Source organism: Saccopteryx leptura, chromosome 2 (genome assembly GCF_036850995.1).
Source record: "Saccopteryx leptura isolate mSacLep1 chromosome 2, mSacLep1_pri_phased_curated, whole genome shotgun sequence".
NCBI classification, from domain to species: domain Eukaryota; kingdom Metazoa; phylum Chordata; class Mammalia; order Chiroptera; family Emballonuridae; genus Saccopteryx; species Saccopteryx leptura.
This window is the reverse complement of record NC_089504.1, coordinates 218,376,539-218,390,166: the sequence shown is the minus strand read 5'-3', so window position 1 is coordinate 218,390,166 and position 13,628 is coordinate 218,376,539. Positions and strand designations below refer to the sequence as shown.

Below are 13,628 nucleotides of genomic sequence, written 5' to 3'. Positions count from 1 at the left end.
GATTTCTTTATTACATTTTCTTCACCAGCACTTATCTCTGTTGGTTAGGAAATTACAAATCGTTTTCTATTCTTTGGTTGTTACTCTGAAATTGTTAATGCACAAACTTTATTACCACTTTAATTGAATAAAAAGTTTTTTTGTATCTCAATAGCTCTAGCCAACCCCTCTTGATAAAATGAATATGATTTTCTCTTACCTTTCTTGTCCAGACTTAATTCCCCATTTATCAACCTGGGAAAAAAATACTCATTTTTATAGCTCATCGTCAGTTAGATTTACATTCTATTGCCATCTGTGCTCATCAGCTTTTTTCTTGCATCTCAGTCCCTCCCTTCTGTTTTGTTTGTTTTTTTATTAATAATTGGCCTTGGCTTTGCTTTATTGGCCTCAGAGCACTCTTTGGATGCAGTGAAAACAAAACAAACAAACAAAATGGGAACTGGAAATGGATCCAGAATGGTGCACTGGACCCCAGAAGAATTTCCCCAACCAAGGTGGATTGATACAAAACTCCAGAGGATAAACAAGGGCACCAGTTGGTAGAGGAGTGGTCAGTGACGGGGTGGGCGGTCACGAGAGTGAGTACCGACTGAACTGCCACAGGTGAGTGTCAGAACAAGTTTTTTATCCATGAGCTCCGGCACAAGCCTTGTTCCCTGCTTGTCCCATTTCTGGACAAGGACAAGACTGCCTCCATCTAGCGTCACGATGGACCTGACCTTCCTGTCATCTGTCTTGGTCTCACTGAACTCCACTCCCACCTTAAAGCTGACCTCTGTGCTTTTGAAGGTGCTTTGTGTTTTTATGGGAATAATGTTCCCTTTAATTTCAATGATTGGGGTAGGCTTGGTCATATTGGCCACCTGCCTGGTAACAAAACCCACACTGATTGACTTTATGCAGTCATCGAAATTCTTGCTGTCCACTAGCTTCCCTGTGCCTACAAAGGCGTCCATCATGACGAAGCTGGGCTAGGTTGAGAGAGAAGAAGTGACAACGCTGGAGAGGAAGGACTCTAGGACCCCCTTCGGGTTCCTTTTTGTTTTGGCAGAGTGTATTTTGTCATTGACCTTTCAGCCAGGATCTGTGGTTGGGGACAACGTTTCTACTCTGCAATGGGGCTGACAAATGCAGGGCTGGGTGAGCCCAATGGAAAACTGGGTTCTGTCTGCTGAGAAGATCACAACCACAGTGTCCCAGACCCATGTGATTCTGTACATGCAAGGACAGTGCCATCCATTCCAGAAAGAGGAACCAACATCCTGACAATGCTTTTCTGCTCATCCAAACAAATAAAGAATAAAGCCTAAAGGATGATTATCTTTCTGGGAACACCAAAAATACAAGAACGAGCTGTCTGCACAGCAGGGGAACGTCAGCAGCATCAGAGTGAGCACTCTTGCCCCCAGCTTAGGGACTGAATGTTTGTGCCCCCCAAATGCATACATTGAAGCCCTAACTCTCAGTGTGGTTGTATTTGGAGACAGGATCTCAAAGGAAATGAAGGATGTTAAATGAAGTCACATGGTGCACCTGACTCAATAGGATGTGCATGTTTGTAAGAGACCCCAGAAAGCCCACCCGCTCTCTGTCACTCCACACACATGCACTGGGGAAAGGCCAGGTGAGGACATGGTGAGAAGCCAGCCATCTGCAAGCCAGGAAGAGAGGCCTCATCAAAAACCAAACTGCGGCCCTGGCCGGTTGGCTCAGCGGTAGAGTGTCGGCCTGGCGTGTGGGGGACCCGGGTTCGATTCCTGGCCAGGGCACATAGGAGAAGCGCCCATTTGCTTCTCCACCCCCCCTCCTTCCTCTCTGTCTCTCTCTTCCCCTCCCGCAGCCAAGGCTCCATTGGAGCAAAGATGGCCCGGGCGCTGGGGATGGCTCCTTGGCCTCTGCCCCAGGCGCTAGAGTGGCTCTGGTCGCGGCAGAGCGACACCCCGGAGGGGCAGAGCATCGCCCCCTGGTGGGCAGAGCGTAGCCCCTGGTGGGCGTGCCGGGTGGATCCCGGTCGGGCGCATGCGGGAGTCTGTCTGACTGTCTCTCCCCGTTTCCAGCTTCAGAAAAGTACAAAAAAAAAAAAAAAAAAAAAACAAACTGCTCAGCACCTTGATCTTGTACTTCAACCCCTCAGCACTGTAATAAATACATTTGTGTTGTTTCAGCCCCTAGTTTCTGGTGTTTTGTCACAGCAGCCTGAGCAGACAAAGACACCCAGCATCACAGCATGTTGGCTAGCGGCACCTGGAGAGAACCAAGGCCAAAGCCTGATGTCACAGGCACAGGCTGGCCTCTCTTTATGAAGAGCATCTTTGACAGCAGGCCCCAGCCACAACCTTCCACATAGCCGGAGGGGGGAAAGCCTGAGAGATGCTATTTTTATTCGCACTAGGATGACAGCACATGGCACTTGTGCTTAGATAAGCAGCTTCCTCAGGATCACAGAGCTGGTGAGCAGATTCCAAATCTCTCTTGACTTGTTTTTCGCTCTGCTACCATGGGGATGGGAAGTCACTAGAAAGAACAAGTGCCTGTTAAAGTAACACTCATGTGGGGCTCAAGGTACATAGTACCTGTATCTGCTGTTTCCATAATAAGCTAAGTCACCTTGAGTGAGTCACCTTCTCTGTCGACACCCATCTGCTCTTACCTATATTGAGAAGAGTGGTTGGACCAAGTGACCACCAGGACCCTTGTCAGCATTGATATCATTGTCCTTTCCCAAAATATAAATTGGTGGATTTCACTTGGATGTTCTTATAGATGTGGGTTCTGTTAGTCGTCCCTGCATGAATGGTCAGGTACTCCTGTCCACATGGGGACTTTGGTGTAAAGAACCATGCATTTTTGGTCATTTACATAAATTATATCTTCTTGGCTTGGAAATCAAAGAGTTATTTGAACTTTCAATTCTACCCCCTCCATTTGGGATCTGATAAGTGTCTGAAGCGCTCTCATCATTTAGGAAATTGCCCTTTGGTGTGAGTGATGGAGGTGGGCTGGCTACTGGTCCTGCTTTCATGGCAGGTTTGGTCCTGTGGTGCTAGGAGAGAGGATGCCTGGGTTCCATCCTAAGTGAAGGGAATTGGAGGGAGGGTAAGTAGGGAGCTACAGAAAGGTAACTGCAATGTCCACTTTTCACACACTCTCTTTGTTAAGTGCCTCATTAAAATGAAACAAGTAGGCATTGGCTCGGTAACGAGGGGGGAGGAGGGTCTTCTCTCTTGGACAAAGGCCTTGAGGAGAGAGGCGAGAAGCAGCATATTTAGGGGACAGGAGTGTGAGTTTCAGAGTAGCCGAGAGATCATGCAGGGCAACACACACCCTGCTTGGTGAGAAGCAGAGACCAGCCAGGTCAGGGGGTATTTTCTAGATAATCAGATAATCAGAAATCATGGAGAGGTTTTCTTTTCTTTCTTTTTTTTTTTCAATTACAATTTACATTCAGTATTATTTTGTATTGGTTTTAGGTGTATAGCATATTGGTTAGACCAGAGGTCCCCAAACTTTTTACACAGGGGGCCAGTTCACTGTCCCTCAGATCATTGGAGGGCCGAACTATAAAAAAAACTATGAACAAATCCCTATGCACACTGCATATATCTTATTTTAAAGTAAAAAAACAAAACGGGGACAAATACAATATTTAAAATAAAGAACAAGTAAATTTAAATCAACAAACTGACCAGTATTTCAATGGCAACTCTGCTCCTCTCACTGACCACCAATGAAAGAGGTGCCCCTTCCGGAAGTGCAGCGGGGGCCAGATAAATGGCCTCAGGGGGCCACATGCGGCCCACGGGCCATAGTTTGGGGACCCCTGGGATAGACAATCATATACTTTACAGAGCGGTCACTCTGATATTTCCAGTACCCACCAGCAGAGGCAAATTAAGGTCAGTTGAGGTCCCAGGTGCAGAAGAAAATATTGGGCCACTTTAAAAAAAAAGAGAGAGAGACAGGAAAAATAAAAATATATGCTAACCATATTTTTAAATAAATAAAAAATATTATGTACTATCAATGTTAAAATTGTACATGTGAAGCCAAATTTGGTGTCATTAGAAAAAAAGTGTAGAGTTGGGGTTTTGTGGGGCCCTTCAGAAGTCGGGGCCCAGGGCATGCGCCCATTGTGCCTGCCGTTAAATCCACCTCTGCCCACCAGGTACCACACATAGTTACCACAATATTATTGACTATATTCCCTGTGCTGTTCTTGTTTGACTCAACGTCCCTGTGACTGTTCTGTAACTACCAGTTTATACTTCTCAGTCCCTTCACCTTGTTCATCCTGTTCCAAATACCTTTCCTTCTGGTAACCACCAGTCCCCTGTGTCTACAGATCTGTTTCTATTTTGTTTGTTTTGTTCTTTAAAGTCCACATATAAGTGAAATCACATGGTATCTGTCTTTCTCTGTCTGACTTATCTCACTGGGCTTGGAGAGGTGTTAAGCAGGAAAGTCACACAACAGAATCACATCCTTAAAAATCAGTTGGCTGCTTGGAGCACCATAGGGCTGCTGGACTGAGAGCCTGGGAACTCCGTAGGAGATGGGAGCAGCCTTCCAGTGGGAGAGGTTAGATTACGGGAGGCCTGGAGGTTCCAGGAAGGACAGAAAGGTGCTGAGGGTGGTTTGAAAGCTGGGGGTTAGTAGGGTTCACTGCCACAGAGGACTCAGAACTGGGGGGGGAAAGTAGTTCCATTTTGAAGACAGTGAGTTGCAGGTGCTTTAGGGCTGGTGAGTGGCACTACTTAGTAGAGTGGAGTGCCATCAGCAACAGGTGGAAGGATGGCAGGTCACAGCACAGAGAGCAGGTGATAGTGGGGGGGGGCAGAACCTAGATTTCAGTGGGCAAAGGAGTGGATGGGGAGGACAGCGAGTGTGGACAAGGTGTCCCCGAAGAAGTGTGGGGTTGAGAAGGTTGCTGTTTAGTTTTGCTTTTGTTATTAAAGAAGAGGATGAGATTGGTTTAAATAATCATGGAAATGTACCAAGAGACAAGAGTCCTTGTGTCACTTCCCTGCTAAAACCATGGCCCGTCACAAATATACATGTCTCAGCCTGGCATAAGGGACTCTCCATGGGCTGAGTTGTGTCCCCCAAAAGGATATGTCTATTCCCTAACCTCTGTTACATGGCAGTGTGACCTCATTTGGAAATGGTGTCTTTGCAGATGTCATCAAGTTAAAATGAGGTCAGGCTGGGTTAGGGTGGACCCTAAATCCTGGTGTCTTTATAAAAAAAGAAAGATTTGGGCAAAGACAAAGACCCACACTGGAGGACTGCCATGTAACGATAAGACAGAGATGGGAGTGATGCTTCTATAAGCCAGGGAACACCAATCATTGCCAGAAATCGCCAGGAACTGGGAGAGCTTTCAGAGAGAGCACAGCCCTCCCAACAACTTCATGTGGGAATTCTTCCTTTCAGAAATGAGACACGATAAATGCTGTTGTTTTAAGCCACTGAGTTTGTGGACCTTTATGGCAGCAGCCCCAGAAAACTGACACACAGCCTGCTTCCCTCTTACTGCCCTTTCTTCCTCTGTCCCTGCACATGTCCCTGCAGCCAAACGGGGCTGGTGTCCACTCCCCAGCGCCACCCCCACCTCCCTGCCTCCATGCTCTACTGACTCCTTCCTCCTCTGGGAATGTCTTTTTTCTTCCTGTTGTCTTGAAATTCTACCATCCTTCAAAACCAAATGCCTGTCAAGCTTATAGTCTCTGGCAGAATCCTACCTTTGTGTCTCATGGCATCTTATTGGTGCAGGGTGGAGCCTTATTCATCCTGTGCTGCAGGTTCTCTTGCTCCTGTGTGTCCTCAGTCGCCTCCTCAGCCTTTGAGAACACAGATGAAGCCACGGTTTGTCTCCCTGGTACCCACATTGTTGAAAAAGTGTATCCATCAGGAACATGCTGGGGGAACAAAATCTCCACCAGATAATTAAGTAGAGGGAATATAATTTGGAGAATTAACAACAAGGGGTTTAGGAGATTGAAAGAGCATGTAAGAGAAAGTAAGGGAACCCAGAAATCAGCAACACAAGTGGAGAGGACAAAAGCAGGAATGGGGCCACCAGCAAGAGGGGCTCAATGGAGGACATGCAGCTGATGCCAGGAGCTCCAACGACCCAGAGAGAAGATGAGAGATGCCCTGGCATCTCCCTTCTCCATTGCATCCATTGCAGGAACTCAGCCTGAATGCAACCAGCCAACAGCCCAGGAGCCCAGCCCTGTCATGTTGAGGAACAGAGCTCAGAATGGCCCAAAAACATATCTCAGAGTGGACAGTGGACAGTACATATTGTAAAGGCTGGAAACCCCTCTGGCATATAAGTGGATAACTAAAACCATTAGATTCCAGCTGCTGAGGGAGCCAGGCAGTGAGGAAAATGTGGCAGGCTGTAGGACATAGGACATCTTCTGATGGAGAATTTGATGGGCCATGTGGTGGGCTGAATAATGGTCCTAAAGATGCCCTCCTCTTAATCCCTGGTGAATGTGTCACCTTATGTGGTGTAAAACCTTGCAGATGTGGTTAAATTAAAAACCTTCTGAGAGGAGGATTATTCTGGATTATCTAAGCAAGACAGTGAAATTACAAATGTCTTTATAAAAGGGAGGCAGGAGATGAGAGGGACAGTAGGAGATACAATGAGATGAGCGGAAGTCAGGGCAATGCAAAGATGGGGCCACAAGCCAAAAAATGCAGGCACCTTTTAAAAGTTGAGAAAGGCAAGTGCCTCAGTCAGCTAGAGCTGCTATGACAGAATACCACAGACCAAGTGGCTTAAACAACAAGTATTATTTCTCACAGATCTGGAAGCTGGAAGTCTGAAATCAGGGTGCCAGCATGGTCTAGTTCTGGTAAGGGCCCTCTTCCTATTGCATATAGCCATCTTCTACTTGTCTTCATGTAGCAGAGAAAGATAGAGAGCTCTCAGGGGCCCTTTAACAATGGCACTAGTCTGGTTCATGAGGGTTCCATCCTCAGGACCTGCTCCCCTCTCAAAGGTCCGGCCTCTGAACATCATCACGCTGAGGGTTAGGCTTTCAACCAGCCCCTCCACCCCTTTGATTTGAGCCCCATGAGTGGCCTTTTAAATTTCTGACTTCTAGAATTGTAGGAGAACAATTTTTTTCTGATTTAAGCCATGTTGTTTGTGGTAATTTTTTAAAGCAGAGGACAGAAAACTACCAGAGGCCCTTAGAGAAAGAGGTGTCAGACACATAATAGAGAGGAGAGGGGCTTCGGGGTTAACGTGAGTCAAGGGCTCAGGTCTTAATGAATGTGGTGGGTCCTGGGGAAAAAGAAAAGGCAAAGAAAGAAAGAAAGAAAGAAAGAAAGAAAGAAAGAAAGAAAGAAAGAAAGAAAGAAAGAAAGAAAGAAAGAAAGAAAGAAAGAAAGAAAGAAAGTAGTAGACAGGAAGGAGGCCCACCAGTCCATTATGCATAGGCTAGAAGAATCAGAGATAGTGTACATGTATTTTTTATTTATTTTAGAGAAGAGTTCCTCTGACATGTGCTGTCTCACCCCCTTGCTTTGACTTTCCACTAGAAGACCCAGTGCAAAGTCAGCTTTCCTACCGGAATAGGTCATTTCAGTCAAAAATAAATAAATGAGTAAACTCCTATAAAAACTCTAGGTGTACTTTATATATTTTGATTTCCTTTTGTCTTAACCATCATTGATTATTGTTCTGAGCTGAGACCACCTGTTCCAGGGGTCGGGAACCTATGGCTTGCAAGCCAGATGTGGCTCTTTTGATGACTGCATCTGGCTTGCAGACAAATCTTTAATAAAAATAATAATAATAACATTAAAAATATAAAACATTCTCACGTATTACAATCCATTCATTTCCTACCTCTCATGTTCATGGTTGCGGGTGGCTGGAGCCAATCACAGCTGTCCTCCGGGACAATACCAAATTTTTATTGGATAATGTGTAACGTACACGGGTCATTGTATGGCTCTCATGGAATTACATTTTAAAATATGTGGCGTTCATGGCTCTCTCAGCCAAAAAGTTTCCCGACCCCGACCTGTTCGTTCTGTTCTCCAAGCTGCCATCATGGAATTTCATTGCATGAGCATGTTTTGTTTAACTTTTTTAAACTCCTGTTGGAGACTCTCCTGAAACTAACCTTTTTTGGTCTAAAATTACAGCTACAAGGTGCCCAAACAGCTGAGTGGTTAAGGCATTGGCATAAAATTACAGCTACATCCACCTAATCCCCATGAATCTGATAAAGCCATTTTCTCTAACATTTAAGAAAAGTTTAAGTTCATCTGCTTTATTTTGAAAGCATAGTCCTGACCAAATATTCCTTTAAGGGTTCAATTTGAAATCAAGGTTGAAGAAGTGTACTGAAGGATAATTTTCATATCACAACCCTCCGCGTGCCCTGAGCACACAATGTCACATTGTTAGCGCTTTCCGTTGCATTGGTGATGGACAAAAGGCTGGGTCTTTACTGAAAACCGGCCCCAATTAGTTAGCTGAGTGTATTGTTATAACTACATATAATTTTTTTAAATGTCACTCTCCAACCATGTATTTCATCCTTTCAAAATTTAAAAGATTTTTACGACAAGTTCTCAAGGTCATTGATGGGCACAATGTACCTGAGTTCTTTTGTTTTTCTAGTCATATTTAACCCTTTTTTATAATAGTGACTTGAAACATGTTGGCACTGAAATTAGCAATAAAGTTAACATTTGAATACGTTGAATAGGCTTGCCCTTTTATAATCATAATTATTATGATTATTGCTTTAGAAAAGTGGGAGAAGTGAATTCATATTTTAACAATATACTTCATGATAAACAGGGAACTAAATGAGGCCATCCACTGAAACAGAAAAAGGAAACCGAGGACTCAAATGTAGAGTGAGCAGCCCAAAACATGAAAAGTACTATGTTCAACCAACCAGCTCAGTCAGCTTGGCACATAGTAGGAATTCAGTAAATATGTGCTGAATTAATAAAGACAAACTAAATTAAAATTGGTAAATATATGGAATAATTTATTCATAGGATAATATATTAAATACTAGCTTCCATGAAATACTAGCTTTTACAGAGAAAAAAGAACATAAAATAAGGCCTTCTTCCTAAATTGTGGTAGCTTTCCATACAACATGCAATGAAACTGTTGTTGACTTTAGCTTGAGTTTATTATTTGTAATGCAGCTGAAACTCTCTAAGATGTAAGATGTGGCTTTCTGCTTTGCCAGCCAAATCACAGCTCTGTGGCCAGGCAGATGCTCTCTGCTCTGCATTGAATCAGATTTACTGAAGGGAATTTCTGAAAGAGAATCAGAGACCATCAAATGTGGATGTTCACCAGAGGAGTGCAGAGGATAGGAAGTTTGAGTTTTACAGAAAACATTTTCCTGCATCTGCATAAGATGAAGCATGGCAACCAGTGCCTAGATGCACCAAGCTTTGTGACTCAGCATCAGAATCTTACTGTATCATCTGAATCTTTATGATTCAGTTTCTGCAGGAAATTGGGTAACACATTTTGATTCCTTTAAACTCTTTCTAGCCCATAGGGAAATTAAACATGCAATCAGTATTCGGTTTACGGAATACTAACCTGCTTGGAGGGAAAGTGTTTTTTTAGGTTTACTTCAAAAGTAGCTGATATACTTCATATAAATTAGACCATCTGGGCCCTGGCCGGTTGGCTCAGTGGTAGAGTGTCGGCCTGGCGTGCGGGGGACCCGGGTTCGATTCCCAGCTAGGGCACATAGGAGAAGCGCCCATTTGCTTCTCCACCTCCCCCTCCTTCCTCTCTGTCTCTCTCTTCCCCTCCCGCAGCCAAGGCTCCATTGGAGCAAAGATGGCCCGGGCGCTGGGGATGGCTCCTTGGCCTCTGTCCCAGGCACTAGAGTGGCTCTGGTCTCGGCAGAGTGATGCCCCAGAGGGGCAGAGCATTGCCCCCTGGTGGGCAGAGTGTCGCCCCTGGTGGGCGTGCCGGGTGGATCCCGGTCGGGCGCATGCGGGAGTCTGTCTGACTATCTCTCCCCGTTTCCAGCTTCAGAAAAATACAAAAAAAATAAATAAATAAAATAAAATAAAATTAGACCATCTGGCTCTCACCTAAAGGACCATCACTATGTGGTGACAGGGTCAAATACCAGATAATGACTGAAATGCAATTCAAATTTTTAAGAAAGTCTTTAACACTTGCTCACTAGCATAGTTATAGCTGTGTCTAGGCTAATGGTAACTCAGAGGGCAGGAATGTGCCTGAAATGAAAATAACTAGAGAGCCCCCATGCAAAAGGTAACTCCCATGCAGTTGCATGTTTTTGGACTCCCCTTAGGACAATGGGAGATTCAAATAGAATCCAAGTTACATGAAGCCAAAGGTCATTGTAACTGTTCTTCGACTATTGAAATCCATGTGCCTGGAATAGATCAGAGCATAGAATAGGGACTTATGATGTTTTTTATTAAATTAATTGAAAATAGTGAAAAGAAATGTATTTACCCAAATTTTTTAAAAGGTGAAATCTCTTTTACAATTCTTTGTTTCTTTTATCTCTCTCTTTCTCATTTTTCCATCTTTCTCTTCTGTATGAGTGGAAGCACTGCCAGTTGGACCAAAAGGGACAGAGACAGGATGAGTGAGAGGAAGCTGTTGGACACCTTCCCCCAATTCTACTGGCAGGAAGCAGGTAGATGAAACTTCTCAGCTGAAAGAAATGCTACCTTTCCACCCTGGCCAGTTTTCTCAGTGGTAGAGCATCGGCCTAGTGTGTGGATGTCCTGGGTTCAATTACCAGTCAGGGCACACAGAAGAAGCACCCATCTGCTTTTCTATCCCTACCCTTCTCACTTCTCTCTCTCTCTCTCTCTCTCTTTTCCCCTCTTACAGAAATGGCTTGATTAGAGTGAGTTGGCCCTGGGGGCTGAGGATAGCTCCATGGCCTCTGCCTCAGGTGCTAAGAAGAGCTCGATTGCCGCACGATGGAGCAACACCCCAGATGGACAAAGCATCACCTCCTATTGGGCTTGTCAGGTGGATTCTAGTCTGGGCACATGTGGGAGTCTGTCTCTGCCTCCTCTCCTCTCACTGAATTAGAAAGAGAAGAAGAAGAAGAAGAAGAAGAAGAAGAAGAAGAAGAAGAAGAAGAAGAAGAAGAGGAAGTTGTTGGAGGAGGAGGAGGAGGAGGGGGAGGAGAAGGAGAAGAAGAAGAAAAGAAGAGGAGGAGGAAGAGGAAGGGGAGGAGGGGAGGAGGAGGAGGAAGAAGAAGAAGAAGAAGAAGAAGAAGAAGAAGAAGAAGAAGAAGAAGAAGAAGAAGAAGAAGAAGGAGGAGGAGGAGGAGGAGGAGGAGGAGGAGAAGGAGAAGAAGAAGAAAAGAAGAGGAGGAGGAGGAGGAAGAGGAAGGGGAGGAGGAGGAGGAGAAGGAGAAGGAGAAGGAGAAGGAGAAGGAGAAGGAGGAGAAGGAGAAGGAGAAGGAGAAGGAGAAGGAGAAGGAGAAGGAGAAGGAGAAGGAGAAGGAGAAGGAGAAGGAGAAGGAGGAGAAGGAGGAGAAGGAGAAGGAGAAGGAGAAGAAGGAGAAGGAGAAGGAGGAGGAGGAGGAGGAGAAGGAGAAGGAGAAGGAGAAGGAGAAGGAGAAGAAGAAGAAGAAGAAGAAGAAGAAGAAGAAGAAGAAGAAGAAGAAGAAGAAGAAGAAGAAGAAGAAGAAGAAGAGAGCCCAGAGGTGAAACTGTGAGCATTGAAATCTAGTCATTTGCCTGGCTGGATATCAAAATATTTTTAGATTGATGATTTTTTTCTTACTCTCCATTTCCTGCCATTTGAATAATAATGCCCATTGCTGTTAACCTGTGCCTGTCCCACTGTTATATGTTGAAGGCAGGTATCTTATCTCTTCAGTGTCACAGGTTCTTAGATGGGAGGAATTGTGCCCAGAAGTTCAGAAGATGAACTTATAGATTTACTCCCATGCACCTGATTTAGATGGTGAGATCTGGTTCTTTAGAACTGATGAGATTTTGGGCTTGGAGTTGATGCTGTGATGGGATGAGGCCTCTGAGAGATTTAGGATGCATGAAGGATGGGCGTGGATCTTGGGGACTATAGGACAAATGTGGTAGGCAGAACGTTGGTCCCCATGACTTAGATTCCTGGTGTTAAGCTGTGAATATGTTACATAAGATGGCACAAGGGACTTTTTAGATGTAATTATGCTGTTCATCAAATGACCTTAAAATAGAAACATTATGCTGGATTATTTTGTTGGAACCAATGCAATCATAGGAGCCCTTCAAATTAGCAGAAAAGGAAGTCAGAGACATAAAGCTGGAGAAGTGTTTGAGAGACTTTGTTGCTGGCTTTGTTGGTGGAGGGAGCCATGACCAAAGAAATGTGGAGGCTTCTAGAAACTGAGAACAACTTCTAGACACCAGCAAGCAAGGAAACAGAAAATTTTGTCCTACAAATGCACAGAACTGAATTCTTCCAATGCTTGAGTGAGCCTGGAGACAATCTTTCCTCAGAGGCTCCAGACAAAAGCCCAACCTGGCCAACACCTTGATTCTGGATTTGTGAGGTCCAGAGAAAAAACCAGCTGTGCCATTCTGAACTTCTCATAGCCAGAACTGTGATGTCATAGGTTTGTGTTGTAAGGCCTAGAGTTAGTCATAATTTTTATAGCAGCCATAGAAAACTAACATACTTTGTCAGCCATTGTGAAGAAAAAGGGTCTTCTAATTAACCAGGACAGCCCCGGGACTGTTGGTCATTGTTATGTCCCTGCAAGCAGGTGGGGCCCGTGAAAGAAGGACTCATTTGTGTCAGGCACGCCATCTGTAACATAGTTCATCACACTGCACAGTGTAATTCCACCCTCTGTGTTTAAAATATGTGCACTTTCAATGACATTTTAGTTCACCCTAGACATTTTCCCTCTAGCAATCACTGTCAGGGAAAAAATTTTCCTTGCAATAAGGCTATGGCTTCAGATTTTTATTCAAATTCTTTTCTCAAGCATACTAGAAGCCTGAGGCTTTCACCTGGCTGGGTTCTCACTGGCTGCATGGGAACTTGGATGAGGGAAGAGGAAAAGCTGCCACAAGGTAGGGCTGGAGGAGACCTACAACCAATGTCAAATAGAATGGACCAACTGGGTTCAAGGCTGACACTAGTGGGTAGAGCCAGAGCAGGTCTCTGAGGCAATGGTATACAACTATCCTGGGCAATTTTTATTATTTCAGGGACAAACCTACCATCTGCCCCCTCTCACCCCCTCTCTACTCCATTTTTTTTGGTAAAATATTTATTAATTTCTAATTCTCCATGAGGAATGTGATATATGTCTGTTTTATTTACTTCTGTATACATTCAGCTTCTAGAGTAGCACACATAGTAGTCCCTCAACAAGGTATTCATCAAAAGAAAAAGATAAATGATGACATTTAGGTTTCAAAAGATGGAGAGGGCAAGAATGACCACAAGGAGGCACTTTTGGGGCCTAACTCAGTAATTCATTGGAGAGATGGCAGTGGTTGGACTAAGGTAGTAAAATGAAGAACTATCCCAATCATTTACAGATAATAACACCATCTAGAATATTCTTCACTGTCAATTCCACATAGCCAGT

General features: G+C 44.5%; 1 pseudogene; it reads right to left on the bottom strand.

Annotated features, from left to right (window-relative positions):
- Positions 1 to 554: 554 nt before the first annotated feature.
- Positions 555 to 962, bottom strand: LOC136391815 (fatty acid-binding protein, heart pseudogene; annotated as a pseudogene).
- Positions 963 to 13,628: the final 12,666 nt, after the last annotated feature.